Source organism: Ursus arctos, unplaced genomic scaffold (assembly GCF_023065955.2).
Source record: "Ursus arctos isolate Adak ecotype North America unplaced genomic scaffold, UrsArc2.0 scaffold_11, whole genome shotgun sequence".
Classification (NCBI taxonomy): domain Eukaryota; kingdom Metazoa; phylum Chordata; class Mammalia; order Carnivora; family Ursidae; genus Ursus; species Ursus arctos.
The window spans coordinates 1,402,854-1,424,388 of record NW_026622775.1 but is presented as its reverse complement, the minus strand read 5'-3'; the positions used below and the strand labels follow the sequence as shown (position 1 = coordinate 1,424,388).

Here is a 21,535-nt window from a genome sequence, read left to right as displayed (position 1 = left end):
CCTAAAGCTTCTTTTAAGGGGTCTTTCCAAGGGATTCCACTGAGAGGAGGCCTATCTGTGCCCACTCTACTATTATAGAATGACCATATTCCATGGTCTGTTTCTGAGCCAAGGTGTGTCTTGGAGTGCTCTATCCCTTTTGTAAGTGGGAAACTCATGTCCTAATTTAAAAAAAAAATAGAAGTACATGCCTGTGACATGTGGAGGCTGGCAGGGTCAGGAGCTGAGGGGGAAAGACAGTTGATGCCTGCTGAAATGGAGAGTATGTCTGTGCTGGAGCAGACTGTGCCACGTGACTTCCATGAGGTTCCTAAGAAAAATAAGAGATAACAGAAAGATGCTCATTGCTCCTCAGAAAAAGCGTAGGGCCCTTTACTTACTCTCATGAGCCCTGGGACTACAAATAAGATGTTAATCTAACCTGGAAATTTCCTTACTCGTGATAAAACTTTTAAAAGGAGTATCATTTCCCTTTGCACAAAATGCCTTTGTTCTGCTTTCAGTATGTTTCAGATGACAAAAGAAACAGACCCTGATTTGCGCTTGCAGCACATTTTAGTGACTGCTGACTTATTAGGTCATTGTTGTGATGACATAACAACTTGCCTTGAAAATGGGACAGCTGACTGGGTGTTCTGATTTTCTCCAGTGTGTTCTCACGTTTTAGGGGAAAAAAATATTTCTGACAACTATCTGATGACTCTTACACTTGGTTCAAGGCTTTAGTGGATATTTGTTGTTTTGAACTTTCTCTCTCTCTCTCTTTTTTTTTTTTTTAGTAGCAGCACCTTAATTTCACTGTGGAGTTTTATCTTCTCCCCACGTGTGTGTTGCTAGTAAAAATGTATGCCAATACCCCTTCATCTAGCTAAGTAGTCATCATGTGACTCAAGCCAAGCCAATGTGACTCTCCCCTGGGACTTTGAATCAGGACAGAATGACACAGGATGAAAAATAAGCTCTGTATAAATTTGTTCCAGTGGTGGCATCATGATAATAGAGTGAGGAGTTTTTGCTACCAGACTCCAGAGCTCCCCTGTTTTCTGTCTTTTTGCAAGTCTCATTTCTCCGTGGTTAGTCAAGTCTGTGACTTACCCCAAATACTTTTCATCTCTTTTCTGCATAAGGGTTCACACTGGAGGAGCTCTTAAGTAAACTTTGGAGATGTGAGGGAGAGATTTCTGAAAGAAGTAGTGTATAAGTTGAGTTTTGAAGGACCAGGATACCTTATCCAAGTGAAGAAAGGCGGGATTTGTTAAAGGTAGAGGGAACAGTATGTGAAAAGGATGGGAGACATGACAGAGCAAATGGCATATTTAGGAAAATGCATTTTTGTGTGTGTGACTTAGGAGAGGTGTTGAGAATGGGGACATAGTCAAGAGTGAAATCATTGAGGGAATTTTTGTTGTGTTCAGGGATTTATATTTTATCCTGAAAATACAGGAAAGCATTGGAGGGTTCTCAGGGCAATGCTGTGAGCACTATTGCTTTTAAATCTCATGCTGGAAGCAGCGTAGGAATTGGAGTTGGGGGGGGCAAGACTACATGTGGGAAGCTAATATTGTAGTCTTGTTGAAAGATGATAGTGACCTTGGACATGGGAGGGGGTGGTGGGGAATAGGGAGAGGCAGAGCAATTTGGAAGCACAAGAAAGTAGAATTGACAAAATTTAATAAAGGATTTTATGAAGAGCATAGTGAGAGAAAAGAGGAGTTATTGTTAATCCCTGGATTTCTACCTTGGGCGGTGAAGTTCCTGGAGGTATCCTTAGCTGAAAATAAAGACAAGCAGGAAGATCAGGTTTGTGGGAAAAGATTCATTTCATTTGGACACAACAAATTTGATGGTCTTATGTGATATTTGAGTGGAGATGTACAAGAAGCTGTAAATGTGGATCTAAACTCAGGAGGGAGATATGAAGTGGGGTTAGATATATCTAGATAGAAATAGTCTTCTCGTGGGTCACTGTTTCCCCGACTTCCTTCTACGTGAGTGAGTGTTCTGAGTAAGCGATTCCTAAGTTCTAAGTAAGGAATTCCTGCTCCAGGAATTCCTTACCTCTCATACTACAGATACTCCCTGGACAATCTTATCCGTGCTTATGGCTCCCACTGCCACATGCAAATTGATTAAAAACAAGACAAAACTCTGAAATTTACTTTCCTATTTTTTTCTGACATTTCTATCCAACTATATTCTAAACATTTCCATCTGGTTGTCCATATTGGTGCCTTCACTCTTAAGAATTTCAAAATTGAACTCATAATCTTTTCCTGAATACCTACCCTGAATAACAAGCAAGAAATCTCCCCTTCCCTTTATTTCCCCTTCCTCCCTTAGTGGTACCACCACTCCTCATTCAGCCAGCCATCCGGTGATGGAGCTCTTGCTCTCTCTGTTAGTTTCCTATTGCTGCTAAACCATAATACCACGAATTTAGTAGCTTAAAAAAAAAATTATCATCTTACAATTCTGGAGGTCAGAGGCCAGCCTCGGTTTTACTTGGTTAAATCAAGCTGTCAGAAGCGCTGCTTTCCTTTCTCAAGGCTGGAGGGAAGAATCCATTTCCCTGCCACCTGAGATTCTAGAGGCCACTCACATTCCTTGGTTCATGGTGCTTTTTTTTCTTTTTAAACTTTCCCCAGCTATTTTTTTTTTTTTAAAGATTTTACTTATTTATTCGACAGAGATAGAGACAGCCAGCGAGAGAGGGAACACAAGCAGGGGGAGTGGGAGAGGAAGAAGCAGGCTCCTAGCGGAGGAGCCTGATGCGGGGCTCGATCCCATAACGCCGGGATCACACCCTGAGCCGAAGGCAGACGCTTAACTGCTGTGCCACCCAGGCGCCCCTCCCCAGCTATTTTTTTAAAAAATTTTAATTGCAGTATAGTCGTGTATAGTACAGCGTTCTATTAGTTTCAGGTGTAAAATATATGATTCAACAATTCTATACATGCTCATCGTAAGTGTATTCTTTATTTTTTTTAAAGATTATTTATTTATTTATTTATTTATTTATTTATTTATTTATTTGACAGAGATAGAGACAGCCAGCGAGAGAGGGAACACAAGCAGGGGGAGTGGGAGAGGAAGAATCAGGCTCATAGTGGAGGAGCCTGACGTGGGGCTCGATCCCGTAACGCCGGGATCACGCCCTGAGCCGAAGGCAGACGCTTAACCGCTGTGCCACCCAGGCGCCCCTCATCGTAAGTGTATTCTTAATCCCCTTCACCAATTTCAGCCGTCCTCCCCGTACATCCCTCTGATAACCATTAGTTTGTTCTCTATAGTTAAGAGTGTGTTTCTTGGATTGTCTCTTTTTTCCTTTGTTTGGTTTCTTAAATTCCACATATGATTGATATCATATGGCATTTGTCTTTCTCTGCCTTATTTCACTTAGCATTGTACTCTCTGGCTCCTTTATTGTCATTGCAAATGGCAAGATTTCATTTTTTTTATGGCTGAGTAATATCCCATTGTGTATATATACATCCCATATCTTCTTCATCCATTCAGCTGTTGATGGACATTTGGGCTGCCTCCATAATTTGGCTGCTGTAGATAGCGCTGGTATAAACACTCGAGTCCATGTATCCCTTCGAATTAGTCTTTTTGTAGTATTTGGGTAAATACCCAGTAGTGGAATTACTGGATCTTTTGTTACTTCTATTTTTAATGTTTTACTGTTTTCACAGTGCCCACACCAGTTTGCATTCCTATCAAGAGTGCCCAAGTATTCCTTTTTCTCCACATTCTCACTAACACGTGCTGTTTCGTGTGTTTTTGATGTTAGCCATTCTGACAGGTGTGAGGCGATATCTCCTTGTGGTTTGACTTGCATTTCCCCAATGATGAATTATGTTGAGCACCTTTTCGTGTGTCTGTTGGCCATCTGTGTGTCTTCTTTGGAGAAATGTCTGTTCATGTCTTCTGCCCATTTTTAAGTGGATTATTTGTTTTTTGGGTGGTGAGTTGTATAAGTCCTTTTTGTATTTTGGATGCTAACCCTTTATATAGTAACCCATTTGCAAATACCTCCTCCCTTCCGTGGGCTGCCTTTTAGTTTGTGGATTGTTTCCTTTGCTGTGCAGAAGCTTCTTAGTTTTGTGTGGTCCCAGTAGTTTACATTTGCTTTTATTTCCCTTGCCTCAGGAGACACATCTAGAAACATGTTGCTAAGGCTGATGTCAGAGACGTTTCTGCCTGTGCCCTCTTCTAGGATTTTTATGGTTTCAGATCTCACATTTAGTTCTTTAATCCATTTTGAGTTTATTTTTGTGTATGGTGTAAGAGAGTTGTCCAACTTCATTCTTTCGCATGTCGGTGACCAATTTTCCCAACACCATTTGTTGAAGAGATTGTCTTTTTCAAATTGGATATTATTTCCTGCTTTGCTGAAAGTTAACTGACTATATAATTGTGGGTTTATTTCTGGGTTTTCTATTCTGTTATATTGATCTATGTGTCTACTTTTGTGCCAGTACCATACTGTTTTGATTACTACAGCTTTGTGCTGTATCTTGAAACTGGGACTGTGACACCTCCAGTTTTGTTCTTCTTTTTCAAGATTGCTGTAGCTATTCAGGGTCTATTATGGTTCTATATAGATTTTAGGATTTTTTTTTTGTTATAGTTCTGTGAAAAATGCTGTCGGTATTTTGACAGGAATTGCATTAAATCTGTAGATTGCTTTGGGTAGTATGGACGTTTTAATAATATTTCTTCTTCCAATCCATGAGCATGGAATATCTTTCCTTTGTGCCATCTTCAATTTCTTTCATTAACGTTTTATAGTTTTCAGAGCACAAGCCTCTCACCTCCTTGCTTGATCTTATTCCTAGGTATTTTATTCTTTTTGGAGCAACTGTAAGTGAGACTGTTTTCATAATTGCTCTTTCTGGTCTTCTTTATTGGTGTATAGAAAGGAAATGAATTTCTGTATATTGATTTTGTATCCTGCAACCTTACTAAATTCATTTATCAGTTCTAGTATTTTTTTGATGGAGTCTTTAGGTTTTTCTTTTATATATAGTATCATGTCATCTGCAAATAGTGAAAGATTTACTTCTTCCTTACCCATTTAGATGCCTCTTATTTCTTTTTGTTGTCTTATTGCTGTGGCTAGGACTTCCAGTATTATGTTGAATAAAAAGTGGTGAGAGTGGACAACTTTGTCTTGTTCCTGATCTTAGGGGAAATGCTCTCATTTTTTTTTTTTTTTTCCCTATCAAGGGTGACGTCAGCTGTGGGTTTTCGTATATGACTTATTATGTTGAAGTATGTTCCATCTAAACTTACTTCATTGAGGGTTTCAATCATGAATGGATGTTGTACTTTGTCAAATGCTTTTTCCGCACCTATTGAAAAGATCATATGGTTTTTATTCTTTCTCTTATTGATTTGCAAATATTGAACCAATCTTGTATCCCATAAATAAATCCCACTTGATTATGGTGAATGATTTTTTTTAATGTATTGTATGATTTGGTTTGCTATTATTTTATTGAGGATTTTTAAATCTATGTTCACCAGAGATATTGGTCTGTGGTTTTCTTTTTTTGTAGTGTTTTGGTTTTGGTATGAACGTAATGCTTGTCTCACAGAATGAATTTGGAAGTTTTCCTTTTCCTTCTTCTTCTGTTTTTTTTTTTTTGTTTGTTTGTTTGTTTGTTTGTTTTTAATAGTTTGAGAAGAATAGGTATTAACTCTTTAAATGTTTGGTAGAATTCACCTTGGAAGCCCTCTGGTACTGGACATTTGTTCATTGGGAAGTTTTTGATTACTGATTCAAATTTATTGCTGGTAATCAGTCTGTTCAAATTTTGTGATTCTTCCTGATTCAGTTTTGGGAGGTTATGTTTCTAGGAATTTATCCATTTCTTCTAGGTGGTCCTATTTGTTGGCATAGAATTTATCATAATATTCTTTTATAATCATTTGTATTCTGTGGTGTCAGTTATTTCTCCTCTTTCGTTTCTGGTTTTGTTTGCATCCCCCCCCCTTTTTTTGTTCATTTGCTTTGATGAGTCTGGCCAAAGGTTTATCAATTTTGTTGATCCTTTCAAAGAACCAGCTCCTGGTTTCATTGATCTGTTCTATTTTTGTTTGTTTGTTTCTATTTTGTTTATTTCTGCTCTAATTTTTATTATTTCCTTCCTTTTACTGCTTTGGGGTTTTGTTTGTTGCCCTTTTCTAGCTCCTGTAGGTGTAGGGTTACGTTCTCTATTTGAGATTTTTCTTTTTGCTTCTGGAGGTAAAAGCCTGAATTGCTATAAAATTCCCTATTAGAATCTCTTCTGCTGTATCCCAAAGATTTTGGACCATTGTGGGTTCATTTTCATTTGTCTCCATGTAATTTTTTTATTTTCTTTTTGATTTCTTGGTTGACCTGTTCATTGTTTAGTAACATGTTATTTAACCTCCGTGTATTTGTGCTCTTTCCAGATTTTTTTCTTGTGGTTGATTTCTAGTTTCAAAGCATTGCGGTGAGAAAAAAACGCATGGTATGACTTCGATCTTTTTAAATTTGTTGAGAGTTGTTTTGTGGCCTAATATGTGATTTATTCTGGAGAATGTTCCATGTGCACTTGAAAAGAATGTGTATTCTGCTGTTTTAGGATAGAATGTTCTGAATATATCTGTTAAATCCATCTGTTCCAGTGTGTCATTCAAAGCCACTGTCTCCTTGTTGATTTTCTGTTTGAATGGTCTACCCATTGATGTAAATGGGGTGTTAGTCCCCTACTATTGTTGTATTACTATGGATTACTTCCTTTATGTCTATTATGAGCTGCTTTATGTATGCTAGGTGCATAAATATGTACAATTGTTATATCTTCTTGTAGGATTGTTCCCTTTATGATTATATAGTGTCCTCTTTTCTTTTGTTAGTCTTTGCTTTAAAGTCTATTTTGTCCAATATAAGTACTGCTACCCCAGTTTTCTTTTTACTTGTTTGCATGATAAATGCTTTTCCATTCTTTCACTTTCAATCCGCATGTGTCTTTAGGTCTCAAATGAGTCTCTTACAGGCAGCATATTGATTAGTCTTGCTTTTTTTTTTTAATCCATCCTGTCTTCTTCTGTCTTTCGATTGGAGCATTTTGTCCATCTACATTTACATTTAAATTAGTTATTGATAGGTATGTACTTATTGCCATTTTGTTTTTTGTTTTATGGTTGTTTTGTAGTTTTCTGTTCCTTTCTTCTCTTGCTCTCTTCTCTCATGGTTCGCTGACTCTCTTTTGTGATATACTTGGATTTCTTTCTCTGTATTTTTCATATATATTGCTGGTTTTTGATTTGCAGTTATCATTAGGTCTTTATACAGCATCTTGTGCACATAGCAGTCTGTATTAAGTTGATGGCCACTTAAGTTTGAACCCATTCTTTACTCCTTCCCCCCATTTTTTAGGTATATGGTATCATACTTTATATCCTTTTATTTTAGGAATCTCTTGACTGGTTTTTATAGATACACTTACTTTTACTGTTTTTGTGCTTCTTACTTTCCTTTCTCCTACTTATGATCTTTCCTTTCCACTCAGAACATTTTTCATAGGGCTGGTTTAGTGGTCATGAGTTCATTTAACTTTTGTTCATCTGAGAAACTCTTTATTTCTCTTTTTTTTCTAATGATCACCTTGCTGGATAGAGTATTCTTGGCTGCATATTTTTCCCTTTCAGCACTTTGAATATATTGTGTCACTCCCTTCTGGCCTGCAAAGTTTCTGCTGAAAAAATCAGCCTTATGGGGTTTCCCTTTTATGTAACTATTTTCTTTTCTCTCTCTTTTCTTCTTTTTCTTTTTAAAAAATTATTATTAACATATAATGTATTATCTGTTTCAGGGATACAGGTCTGTGATTCATCAGTCTTACACAACTCATAGCACTCACCATAGCACATACCTTCCCCAATGTTCATCACCCAGCCACCCCATCCCACCCACCCCCGCCGCCACTCCAGCAACCCTCAGTTTGTTGCCTGAGATTAAGAGTCTCTTAAGGTTTGTCTCCCTCTCTGGTTTCTTCTTGCTTCAGTTTTTCCTCTCTTCCACTATGATCCTTTGCCTTGTTTCTCAGATTCCACATATCAGTGAGATCGTATGATAATTGTCTTTCTCTGATTGACTTATTTCCCTTAGGATAATACCCTCTAGTTCCATCCATGTACAAATGGCAAGATTTCATTTTTTTGATGGTTGCATAATATTCCATTTATTATATATACACTACATCTTCTTTATCCATTCATCTGTCAAGGGACATCTAGGCTCTTTCCATAGTTTGGCTATTATGGACATTGCTGCTATAAACATTGGGGTGCACATGCCCCTTTGGATCACTACATTTGTATCTTTAGGGTAAATACCCAGTAGTGCAATTGCTGGGTCGTAGGGTGCTCTACTTTCAACTTTTAAGGAACGTGCATACTGTTTTCCAGAGTGACTGTACCAACTCGTATTCCCACCAACAGTGTAGGAGGGTTCCCCTTTCCCTGCATCCTCACCAACATCTGTCATTTCCTGACTTGTTAATTTTAGCCATTCTGACTGGTGTGAGGTGGTATCTCATTGTGGTTTTGATTTGTATTTCCCTGATGCCGAGTGATGTTGAACACTTTTTAATGTGTCTGTTGGCCGTTTGGATGTCTTTTTTTGCAGAAATGTCTGTTCATGTCTTCTGCCATTTCTTGATTGGATTATTTGTTCTTTGGGTGTTGAGTTTGATAAGTTCTTTATAGATTTTGGGTACTAGCCCTTTATCTGATATGTCATTTGCAAATATCTTCTCCCATTCTGTTGGTTGTCTTCTGGTTTTGTTGACTGTTTTCTTTGCTGTGAAAAAGCTTTTTATCTTGATGAAGTCCTAACAGCTCATTTTTGCCCTTGCTTCCCTTGCCTTTGGTGATGTGTCTAGGAAGAAGTTGCTGCGGCTGAAGTCGATGAGGTTGCTGCCTATGTTCTCCTCAAGAATTTTGATGGGTTCCCATCTCACATTTAGGTCTTTCATCCTTTTTGAGTTTGTTTTTGTGTATGGTGTAAGGAAATGGTCCAGTTTCATTCTTCTGAATGTGGCTCTCTAATTTTCCCAGCATCATTTATTGAAGAGAATGTTTTTTTTTTTCCATTGGATATTCTTTCCTGCTTTGTCAGAAATTAGTTGACCATAGAGTTGAGGGTCCATATCTGGGCTCTCTATTCTGTTCCATTGGTCTATGTGTCTGTGTTTGTGCCAGTACCATGCTGTGTTGATGATTACAGCTTTGTAATGTAGCTGGAAGTCCGGAATTGTGATGCCACCAGCTTTGGTTTTCTTTCTCAATATTCCTCTGGCAATTTGGGGCCTTTTCTCATTCTATACAAATTTTAGGATTATTTGTTCCATTTCTGTGAAAAAAGTTGATGATATGTTGATGGGATTTCATTAAATGTGTAGATTGCTCTAGGTAGCATAGATATTTTAACAATATTTGTCCTTCCAATCCATGAGCATGGAATGTTTTTCCATTTCTTTGTGTCTTCCTCAATTTCTTTCAGGAGTATTCTATAGTTTTCCGAGTACAGATTCTTTGCCTCTTTGGTTAGATTTATTCCTAGGTATCTTATGGTTTTGGGTGCAATTGTAAATGGGACTGACTCCTTAATTTCTCTTTCTTCTGTCTTGTTGTTGTTGTATAGAAATGCGACTGATTTCTGTGCATTGATTTTATATCCTGCCACTTGACTGAATTCCTGTATGAGTTCTAGCAGTTTTGGGGTGTAGTCTTTTGGGGTTTTCCACATAAAGTATCACGTCATCTGCAAAAAGTAAGAGTTTGACTTCTTCTTTTCTGATTCGGATGCCTTTTCTTTTTGTCGTCTGATTGCTTAGGCTAGGACTTTTAGTACTGTGTTGAACAGCAGCAGTGATAGTGGACATCCCTGCCATGTTCCTGACCTTAGGGGAAAAGCTCTCAGTTTTTCCCCATTGAGAATGATATTTGCTGTGGGTTTTTCCATAGACGGCTTTTATGATATTGAGGTATGTACCCTCTATCCCTAAACTGTGAAGAGTTTTAATCAAGAAACGATGCTATACTTTGTCAAATGCTTTTTCTGCATTTATTGAGAGGATCATATGGTTCTTGTCCTTTCTTTTATTAATGTAGTGTATCACATTGATCGATTTGCAGATGTTGAACCAATCTTGCAAGTGGGAATAAATCCCACGTGGTCGTGATGGATAATTCTTTTAATGTACTATTGGATCCCATTGGCTAGTATTTTGGTGAGAATTTTTGCATCCATGTTTATCAGGGATATTAGTCTGTAATTCTCCTTTTTGTTGGGGTCTTTGTCTGGTTTTGGCATCAAGGTAATGCTGGCCTCATAAAATGAGTCTGGGAGTTTTCCTTCCGTTTCTATTTTTTGGAACAGTTCCAGAAGAATAGGTATTAATTCTTCTTTAAATGTTTGGTAGAATTCCCCTGGGAAGCTATCCAGGCCTGGGCTCTTGTTTGTTGGGAGATTTTTGATTACTGCTTCAATTCCCTTGCTGGTTATGGGTCTGTTCAGGTTTTCTATTTCTTCCTGGTTCAGTTTTATAGTTTATATGTCTCCAGGAATGCATCCAATTCTTCCAGATTGTCTAATTTGTTGGCATATAGTTGCTCATTATATGTTCTTATAATTGTTTGTATTTCTTTGGTGTTAGTTGTGATCTCTCCTCTTTCATTCATGATTTTATTTGGGTCCTTTCTCTTTTCTTTTTGATAAATTTGGCCAGGGGTTTATGAATCTTATTAATTCTTTCAAAGAACCAGCTCCTAGTTTCATTGATCTGTTCTACTGTTCCTTTGGTTTCTATTTCATTGATTTCTGTTCTGATCTTTATTATCTTCTCCTGATGGGTTTAGGCTTTATTTGCTGTTCTTTCTCCAGCTCCTTTGGCTGTAGGGTTAGGTTGTGTATTTGAGAACTTCCTTGTTTCTTGAGAGAGGATTGTATTGCTATATCCTTTCCTCTTAGGACTGCCTTTGCTGCATCCTGAAGATTTTGAACAGTTGTGTTTTTGTTTTCATTTGTTTCCATGTATTTTTAAAAATTCTTTAATTTCCTGGTTGACCCATTCATTCTTTAGTAGGATGCTTTATAGCCTCAGTGTATTTGAGTTCTTTCCGACTTTCCTCTTGTAATTGAGTTCAAGTTTTAAAGCATTGTGGTCTGAAAATATGCAGGGAATGATCGCAATTTTTTTGTAGAAGTTGAGACTTGATTGTGACCCAGGATGTGATCTATTCTGGAGAATGTTCCATGTGCACTAGAGAAGAACGTATACTCTGTTGCTTTGGGATTGAATGTTCTAAATATATCTGTAAAGCCCATCTGGTCCAGTGCATCATTTAAAGCCCTTATTTCCTTGTTGATCTTTTGCTTGGATGATCTGTCCATTTCAGTGAGGGGGATGTTAAAGTCCCCTACTATTATTGTCTTTGTTGTTGATGTGCTTCTTTGATTTTGTTATTAATTGGCTCATATAATTAGCCATTGCCATGTTAGGGGCATAAATATTTACAACTGTTAGATCTTCTTGTTGGCTAGACCCTTTAAGTATGATATAGTGTCCTTCCCCATCTCTTATTATAGTCTTTGGTTTAAAATCTAATTTGTTGGATATAAGGATTGCCACCCCAGCTGTCTTTTGATGTCTATCAGCATGGTAAGTGGTTTCCACCCCCTCACTTTAAATCTGGAAGTGTCTTTGGGTCTAAAATGAGGGTCTTGCAAACAGCATATGGATGGGTCTTGGTTTTTTTTTTTTTTGGTTTTTTTTTTTTTATCCAATCTGGTACCCCGTGTCTTTTGATTGGGGCATTTGGCCCATTTACACTCATGGTAACTATTGAAAAATATGAATTTAGTGCCATTGTATTGCCTGTAAGATGACTGTTACTGTATATTGTCTCTGTTCCTTTCTGGTATGTTACTTTTAAGCTCTCTCTTTGTTTAGAGGACCCCTTTCAATATTTCTTGTCAGGCTGGTTTGGTAATTGCAAATTCTTTTAGTTTCTGTTTTTCCTGGAAGCTTTTTATTTCTCCTTCTATTTTCAATGACAGCCTAGCTGGACATAGTATTCTTGGTTGCATATTTTTCTCATTTGGTACCCTGAATATATCATGCCAGTCTTTTCTGGCCTGCCAGGTCTCTGTGGCTAGGTCTGCTGCTAATCTAATGTTTCTACCATTGTAAGTTACAGACCTCTTGTCCTGAGATGCTTTCAGGATTTTCTCTTTGTCTCTGAGATTCATAAGTTTTACTATTAGATGTCAGGGTGTTGACCTACTTTTATTGATTTTGACAGGGGTTCTCTGTGCCTTCTGGATTTTGATGCCCACTTCCTTTCCCAAATTAGGGAAGTTCTCCACTATAATTTGTTCCAATATACCTTCTGCCCCTCTCCTTCTTTCTTCTTCTTCTGGGATTCCAATCATTCTAATATTGTTTCACTTTATGATATCACTTATCTCTCAAATTCTCCCCTCATGATCCAGTAGTTGTTTATCTCTCTTTTTCTCAGCGTCTTTATCCTCCATCATTTGGTCTTGTATACCACTAATTCTCTCTTCTGCCTCATTTATCCTAGCAGTTAGAGCCTCCATTTTTTATTACACTTCATTAATAGCCTTCTTTTTTTTTTTTAAAGATTTTATTTATTTATTTGACAGAGAGAGACAGTGAGAGAGGGAACATAAGCAAGGGGAGTGTGAGAGGGAGAAGCAGGCTTCCTGCCGGTAGGGAACCTGATGCAGGGCTCGATCCCAGGACCCTGGGATCATGACCTGAGCCGAAGGCAGGTGGTTAATGGCTGAGCCACCCAGGTGCCCCTCATTAATAGCCTTCTTGATTTCGACTTGGTTAGATTTTATTTCTCCAGAAAGGGATTCTCTAGTATCTTCTGTGCTTTTTTCAAGCCCAGCTAGTATATTTAAAATCATTATTCTGAACTCTAGTTCCAACATCTTACTAATGTCCATATTGATTAGGTCCCTGACAGTCCGTACTGCCTCTTGTTCCATTTTTTAAGGTGAGTTTTCCCTTTTTATCATTTTGTCCAGAGAAGAATAGACAAACAAGAAAACAAAGTGCTAAATGGGTAACAACAACCCCAGAAAAATATACACTAAACAAATCAGAAGAGACTTGAAACCTTGGGGGAGGGGGGAGAAAAAAAAATTACAATCAGGCCGATGAATAGAACAGAACCACACACTAGATTTTGGGTATATTTTGGTCTGTTAGAAGAAGCTGCCTTCCAAAATTTTAAAAGAAAAACGTGTGTGTGTGTGTGTGTGTATACACACACATATACATGTATATATATATATACATACGCACACACACATATACACACACACGCACACAAATAAGGGTAAATACAATGAAGGGATAGAATATGACTGTAAAAATGAAAATTAAAAAAAGATTTTGAAAAGAATTGATAAGTTGGTTGAAAAAGGAAAGAAGAAAAATTAAAAAAAGAAATCAAAAAAGAAAAATTAAAAAAACTTAGCTTTGGAACACTAAAGAATCATGGAAAAAAAGCCATGAATTCTCTGTGCTGTATTCCCCTAGCTCTGGAGTTCTGCAGTTCTCACTGATCGGTAAACTTGGTCTTGGCTGGATGTTCTTGCTGATCTTCTGGGGAGGGGCTGTTGCTGTTGATTCTCAAGTGTCTTTGCCCCAGGCAGGAGCGGAATTGCACCACCCTTGCCAGGGGCAGGCTAAATAATCTGCCCTGGATTGCTCCATGTGGCTTTAGTTTCCTGAAGGCTTTCCACGCAGCTTTAGAGGATGAGGATGAAAATGGTGGCCTCCCAATCTCTGGCCCCAGAGGAGCTGAGAGCTTGGGCCCCACTCCTCAGTGCGCCCTCAGGGAAAAGCACTCAATCAATCCTGTCTAATTCTGGCACACAGCCCTGTTTGAACTCTCCAAACCCGGTAGATTCCTGCGATGTGCACCCCTGAGCCACTCCTCCTGGGGAAGGAAGGGGAGTCTCCCCGGATCTACTGCTTGTTGGGCTCCTGCTCGAAGAGCTGTGGCCCACCGTGCCGTGGATCGCGGTTTATGGCCACCCCGAGCTGAGAGCCCACGACTCGGCTCACTCTTCACAGCTGGCCTCCCCGATCTGATGCCTGGGAGCTGTGCCGCACTCAGGCACCCTCAGGCTTTCTGTGACCCTGAGAGTCCTGAGACCACACTGTCCCAGTGAGGGTTCCACCCCCGCTTAGCCATCAGAGTGCCTTGAGTCACCGAGCAGACTTCTAGAAGTTCCAATTTTGTGCTCCGCTGCTTTATCACTTGCTGGTAGCTGGCTGATGGAGGCTCCCTCCCCCCGCCTGTTGGCAGGGTCTGTTTTTTCCCCTGCTCTTTCTGTGCTGTGGCATCCCATGGATGGTTCCATGGTCAGTTTAGCACCCCACCATGCCTCTGCCCTTTCTATCCTCTTCAAGATGGCCTCTTCTTTACATTAAGCCGTGGAGAGTCTGTTCTGCCCATGTTTGGGTGTTTTTCTGGGTGATTTCCCCTGAGGCTACCTAGTCCTACCTATGGGGTGAGCTGAGCCCAGGATCTTCCTACTCCACTATCTTCCCTGGAAGTCTGAATTTTCTCCATCTTAAAAATGAGCAACATGAAGCCAAGTCCTGCTCAGACTTCTCTCTCTCTCTTCTTATTTCCTCCTTCACTTTTAAGGGCCCTGTGATTACATTGGAATCACCTAGGTCATCTAGGATAATCTCCCTATTTTACAGCTCTGTGGTCAGCCCCTGTAATTCCATGTTCCAACTTAACTCCCCTTTTTAATGTGACATAACCTCTTCACAGGTTCTGGGGTTTAAGACTTGGACATCTATGAGGGAACATGATTCTGCTTAGCACACTTTCCCCCTCTCACACTGTCCTGAGCGCCCACCCATCAGCACACGTTACCCTGCTGCCTTTTTCTCCATTGCACTTATTACCTAATATGTCATTACAGACTTGTTTACTTTGTGTTCTCTCACTGGAATGTACCATAAAGCATCATAAGGCAAAAGACTTTGTCTTGCATTGCTGCTTCTAGAGCCATGCCAAAACTTTGTTAGGTACTTCATAAATATTCTCTGAATAAATGAATGAGTAAAATTTAGTCAGTGGTGGGGCGCCTGGGTGGCTCAGTTGTTAAGCTCAGGGCGTGATCCTGGCGTTCTGGGATCGAGCCCCATGTCAGGCTCCTCCGCTGGGAGCCTGCTTCTTCCTCTCCCACTCCCCGTGCTTGTGTTTCCTCTGTCACTGGCTGTCTCTCTGTCAAATAAATAAATAAAATCTTAAAAAAAAATTAGTCAGTGGAGATTGTAAATTTGACCTTGATAGCATGTTTCTCATATCCATTCCCTTTAATTTATACTGTCATTTGTATTATTTCACTCCACACTCTCATTTTTTCTTACGTTTCCCTATTTTAGTAAATTCCTAGCTGGTGTGTCTACCACCAGATTCTGCACTGTTTCTAAAGAACAAGTTGTCATGTTAATTCCCAAAGCTTTTCAACGGCTCCTTAGAAACATTTATGAGGTTATGTTCAACCTGCCCCTGGCCATCTCTTCGGAGCATTTCTCTCTGGTGTCTAGCTTATGTTCTAGAGATTCTGGAATACTTGTCCTTGCCATTGCCTCAGCTTTGAATATCTTCCCTTCTTTGACTACCTAGAAAAATCCTCTCCTTCCTCAAGGATCTGCACGGAGCATATCTTTCTCCATAAAGCTTTCAGTGGAAAAATCTCAACAAAGTTAATTACTTCCTCTTTTGAGGTTATCTTATCAGAAATACCAGGGTGCGGAGGCTGCTAAGAGGGATCAGCAAAACTCCGACAGTGAACAGGTGTAGGAGATATCAACATTCTCGATCCCGAAAGAAAGATTCAGAGGTTAGATTCCAATGAGTCTGCTAGTATATTTAACCAAATCTTATTCTACTTTTATGATTATTATGACTTTTTAAAACCACTACCATCCCCCCAACCCCCTCACACATACATAGTGTGTTTGGCTCTTCGAGGTTGGAGAAGATTATAGAATTTTATATTACACTATTTATATTCATAATTTACCATTTTCCTGCACTATGAGTTATGTATATTAGAGACAAATATACATTTTATAAATCACACATGTCTTTATATGATGTTTTTCATGCTCTCTGGTGCTTTGGAGTCAGTTTTTCTTGGTTCAGATTTTAGCTTTGTCACTTAACAGCTCTGTAACCTTGAGCAGGTTACTTAAGCTTCTTCAGTCTTAGTTTTATCTGAAAAATGGAAATAATAATAGCCCTATTTTGTAAGTTTATTGAGAGGAACAAATTAATATGTGTAACATGCTTAAAACACTGCTGAGACAGTGTCTGATAAGTGTTAACTGTTGGTGTTACTGTTGTTATTCTAGATGCCGAGTTTTCTGGAGTAAGGGAGTACTTCCCATTCAACTCTGCATCCCCGAACCAATACAAGTATGGCACATAGCAAGTGATCAATATTTTTTGAGCATCACACATATATTAACTGTCCTCAGAATGCTAGTACATAATTAATGGACAGAACACTAATCTGAAATAAGCCTTGTTGTGAATAGATTTTGAGAATTTGGGCAGTTTATCTCTTTCCTTCTTCTTTATCCCTCCACTCTGTGAATTAGAATTTTGATTTTTCTTGTCAGAATGCATTCAGTATATAATTAGATGGTGTTAATTACCTTGGAAATAATAAACAAAATTGAATTTGAGAATTATTTTAGTCAGTAAACAAATATCTATGGAGGAACTAGTAAGCGTGGGCCCTCTAGGTGCTGGAGTTATATCATTGCATTCTCCCTAATTGGAAGAAGGCATGGTTTTCTCCTAAAAGACAGAAGCTGGTGGGGGGCCTCGTACTGGCTCTGCTTCCACCCCACTACACCTCCAGGATCAGCCTTTCACCAGAGTGAATTAAGGGACCAATGCAAGTCCATTGTTCTCTGCCAGGTCCCATGTTGTTCGCTCTGGAACAAATGTTTGTGACCTTGTGGGTGGTTTCATCTAAATTTCCCTGCTATGCTTTCTCATTGTTCATCATTCTAGGTCTGGGTGTCTTCTCTTTCCCCCATTTCTTCTGGTTCTTAGCTCTGTTAGACTCCCTTCCCCAAGAGAAAAAACTTGAACAGACATGATCCAGTGTGACGCTGGTAATTTTCCTAATTGTCAGGCTTTTTCATGAAGTTTTAGAGAAATTTTGGTCCGCGAAGCACTATCCCAGAATCTTGGCTGGCTAGTCCTCTTATTGCATTCATTTCCATATCATTGGCATATAATCGACATTCATAAGTAAAAGCTGTTGATATGAATCCTGGTTTGTCTGTAAGTACTGACTCTTCAGATCCCTAGGACAGAATAGATCACCGTATGCCCATTCCAGAATTGTTTAGTATCTTGTTGTACAGTCATAATCTACCCAAAGCTTAGGGCAAGAAATCCGATTATATTGTTTTACATCTTAGGAACAACTCATCCTTTTATAATCTTCTAATCAACACATTCTATGTTAAATAATCCCTTTGAGTATTGATATCTACTCTGAGAAATATGATATATGCAACTTTTATTGTTTGTGCAGCCCTCTCCCTGATTAGCCACAGTCAGTCCCTGACATACTTTCCTGCGCATCAGTTTCCCTAGATGCAAAAATAAGGTGATATTAGTACCTCGCTCATAGGTTTGCTGCCTGTGTGAGAGGAGTTGATAACACGTGTGGTCCTGAGTGTGGTGCTGGCACTTTGCACTAGATGATGTCTATTGTTAACAATTTATCAGAAATATTATTACTTTTAGCTCCCAAGGGCTACAATTGTTTTAGTTGTAAGTATTCCTAATGTATTACTTTATATAATCGGGATGGTACAGATAATTAAATAATTTTTATTTTACCATAGCGTTGGGTCTACACATGAACTGCCGAGATACTGCAGAGTTCCACGTCCAGAGTCCCCCATTGTTATCATTCACTAGTTTTTCCTCTAATGCCTTTTTTTTTTTTCCTGTTTCAAGATCCCATCCAAGATACCAAATTACATTGAATCATCATGTCTTCTTAGTCTCCTCTTGGCTGTGACAATTTCTCAGACTTTCCTCATTCCTGATGACCTTGACAGTTTTAAGGAATACTGGTCGGGTATTTTGCAGACTATCCCTCACCTGGGATTTGTCTGATGTTTTTCTCACGATCGACTGGAGATAAGTGTTTCTGAGAGAAAGGCCATGGAGGTGAAGCACGCTTCTCGCCATAGGATATTAGGGGTACTTTCTATCAACCTGACCCATCATCGTTGATGTTGATCATCCGGCTTAGATAGTGTTTGTCAGTTTCTGCCACTTATAGTTACTTTTTTTCTTATTAACCTTTTCATGCCCTTTAAGAATCAAGTCACTAAGTGTGGCCATCCGTCAAGGAATTGGGAACTCAGGTCTGCCTCCTTGTGGGAGAGTATCTACATAAATTATTTGGCTTCTCCAATGGGAGAGATTTGTCTTTTCTCCTTAATTTATTATTCAATCATTTAGTTAAATCAGCATGAACTCATGAATATTTACTATAGCGTAGCTTCATTGTACTTCAGTACTACAGTGTTTAGCTTATTCCTGAGAATTCTCCAGTTTGGGCCACTGAGATCTCTTTCAGATGCCTGGATGCCTTTGTTTTTTGTTGCTTCCTTACTTTCTAGACTGTAAGTTTCTTGCTTTGTATTTTCTCTGCTTTAGCCCTAACATCAACTATTTATCCACAGAACCCTGGCTCCTTTATTGAAGAATATATTAGAAGCCAAGATCTGGGCACTGGGTGATTAGCTTTTACTGATTTATTTTGCTAATGGCAACAGGCTTTACTTTATTTTTATATATCTCTTTACAGTGGTCATGGGTCAATTTTGTGCTTTTTACAAACTACCAGAACAATGTTTTATTCTTAATACTTTTTTGCCTCAACACAGTTTAATAAACACTTGGTTGATACTGCTTGGAACAGTTCAATTCTATTCCCTTCTGTTTGAGCATCCTGATAATTGTTATGCAATATCATGAACTAAATCTTTCCTTTCTCTTCTCTCCTCAATTCCACTCTCCCAAGGAGTAGCAATTATAGTCAATTATTTCACAACCCATCTGTGGCGTCCCACCATGCAATTAAAATGCACAAATCTTTATAAAAGACACCTAAGTTTTGATGCCAGTACTAGGAGTTTAATGTACAGAAATGGAACCACAATAAATGCAGCGGACACTTGTCATAGATCAAGATCTATCCTGGCACTTTAAAAATCCAATTTTAAATACCCCAGTAATAAGATATACTCTGTAAACAATTAGCAGTGAAAGCAGTAACACCTCTTGAGAGATCATGGTTGACTAAGTGACTTCCTGAAGACTCAAATTCAAAACTAAGGAAGACTGGGAATTAGCACATACCCTAAAAGTTTATAAAAATTATAAAATCTCACAAATGAAATCTCACAATGCCAAAGGCTTGATTTAATAGAGAAATGCCACCCTGCATCTCACTTAGAATATATTCCTTGAATCTTATCAGAACTAACTGTTGTGATGCAAAGTTAGAAAATGCCGTATTTTGCTATTGTCTCTACCTTGATTTTGTCCCCATTTTCCCCATAGTTGGCTGAAAAGCTAGACAGAATGTGAGGTTGGCAGGGATGGAAATTAAACAAAAGAGAAGTTATTCTTTGAAAGATGTAAATATAAGTGGGTAGGGATACAAATTGTGCAGTAGTCACAAATAAAATGTCAGTGAAGAAAGAATGAGTCAGGCATGGGGCTTATGGAAAATAAGGAGACCTGAAGGGACAGGGTCATGGGTTGAGACTTGAGTGAAATGAAGGAATAAACATGTATGGAATTGGGGAGATAACATTCCAGGTGCAGGGAACAAAAAGTTCGAGGGCCTAGAACCTTTGCTTATGTGTTCTAAGAATGACAAAAATGCACTCTAATTACCAGCGATTTCCAGGTGCTTTGTTAGGGACTTCTAGTTATGGACTTTCTCCAAAAAATTTAGTCTAGTTCTGAGGTCTGTGGAGTCATGGAGATGTCCTTGAACCAAGATGTTGTCAAATATTCTTGATTTTGAACAGGTAAAGTCTTTTTCTCTTTGAAAAATCTCCCATAGAAGTCTTTGGAAGTATTGAGAGTGAATTAATATAGCAAAGACTTGACTTCATTTCCTGCTCCTGGAAATTCTTTAACTCTCCAGGAAAATCTGAGGAATTTCCTCTAAAATATATAGCTCTCTATATACATTTTCATTAATTCTCAGCAGGGGCTAAAACTTGCCATCAGCATATCCAGGGAAGCTTTTGGTAAGCTTGTTTATTTGTAACAGGTGTTGGAATTTGACATTTGATTGGGCTTGTCCATATTTTTGGAGACTGTAAATTAAGAAAGCATCTGATATATGCATAAACTTGTTACAGAGAAAGATACAGTTATGGGTAGAATTTTTAAAAAAGCTTTCAATAAAACTCTCCTTTTTAACTTTAGGTTTGAAGACTTGATAGTTTTCTAATGGTTCTCAGCCAGCTGATTTCTGTCCAGGAGGCTAAAAGGAATATAATAAGAAACCTGTTCTTGTAAAATGTTCAGTCTGTCTGAAACAAGTTTGAGCAGGAAGTGTTTGTGAGAAGCCTGTTCTCTCAGAGTCTCCCTTTGGTTCTTCATTCCAGGAAGCTTCCTCCACACCCAAATGAATATCTGAGACTTCAGTGATTTTTCCATTTCATACCTTGCTATTAAATGGAAATTGAGAAATTGGGTCCAATCTCTCCATATAGCCTAGTGCCACAGCAATTCTCATTTGCTTCTGATGATACTTTTGGATCAATTCAGCATGGTTTTGTCATTCTTTAAGGCCAAACTTTGATCCTCACAACTTAGGGATACTGCTTCATCGGGTTCTCTTAGAGTCTGTTGGTTTGTTTCTCCCAGACACTAGAGTTATCCCAGACCCGCAGCTTTGAAGTCAGATTTAGTTTAACACCAGGCACATTGTGAACTTTCAAAACGGCTAAAGCAGCTTGAAATATTTTCGCCCTAACTAATGTGTGTAATCAACCACAACACCTGTTTGCCAATGTGGGGGAAAAGGAAAAACTTAGGGATACTTCAAGTATTTTATGCCCTTTTCACCCCTGCAGACCCCGTGCATGGGCATTTCATTCTGAGCTGTGAGGGCAGGCCCACATCTGTCTTGTCCTCTACTGTGTCCCCAGGGCTCAGAAAAATGCCTGTCACACAGAGTGTGTTCAGTGAGAATGTATTAAACCTCTGAATGACTAGCACACAACAGTTGTCTGTCTGTGGTATCCCATGTGGAGAACTCAAAACCCAAACCAGTCTCTAGGAATTCTTTACCCAGAATTGACTGTTTCATGCCTCCAGTGTTCTTTTCAGTTTTTATCCCAGGAATAATTGAGAGTAA

The 21,535-nt window shown here is 38.8% G+C and overlaps 1 protein-coding gene across 17 annotated transcripts in view; it reads left to right on the top strand.

The window, feature by feature from the left end:
* The window catches only part of CXXC4 (CXXC finger protein 4), a 420,398-nt gene that overhangs the window by 31,165 nt on the left and 367,698 nt on the right, over positions 1-21,535 (top strand). The window lies entirely within an intron of this gene.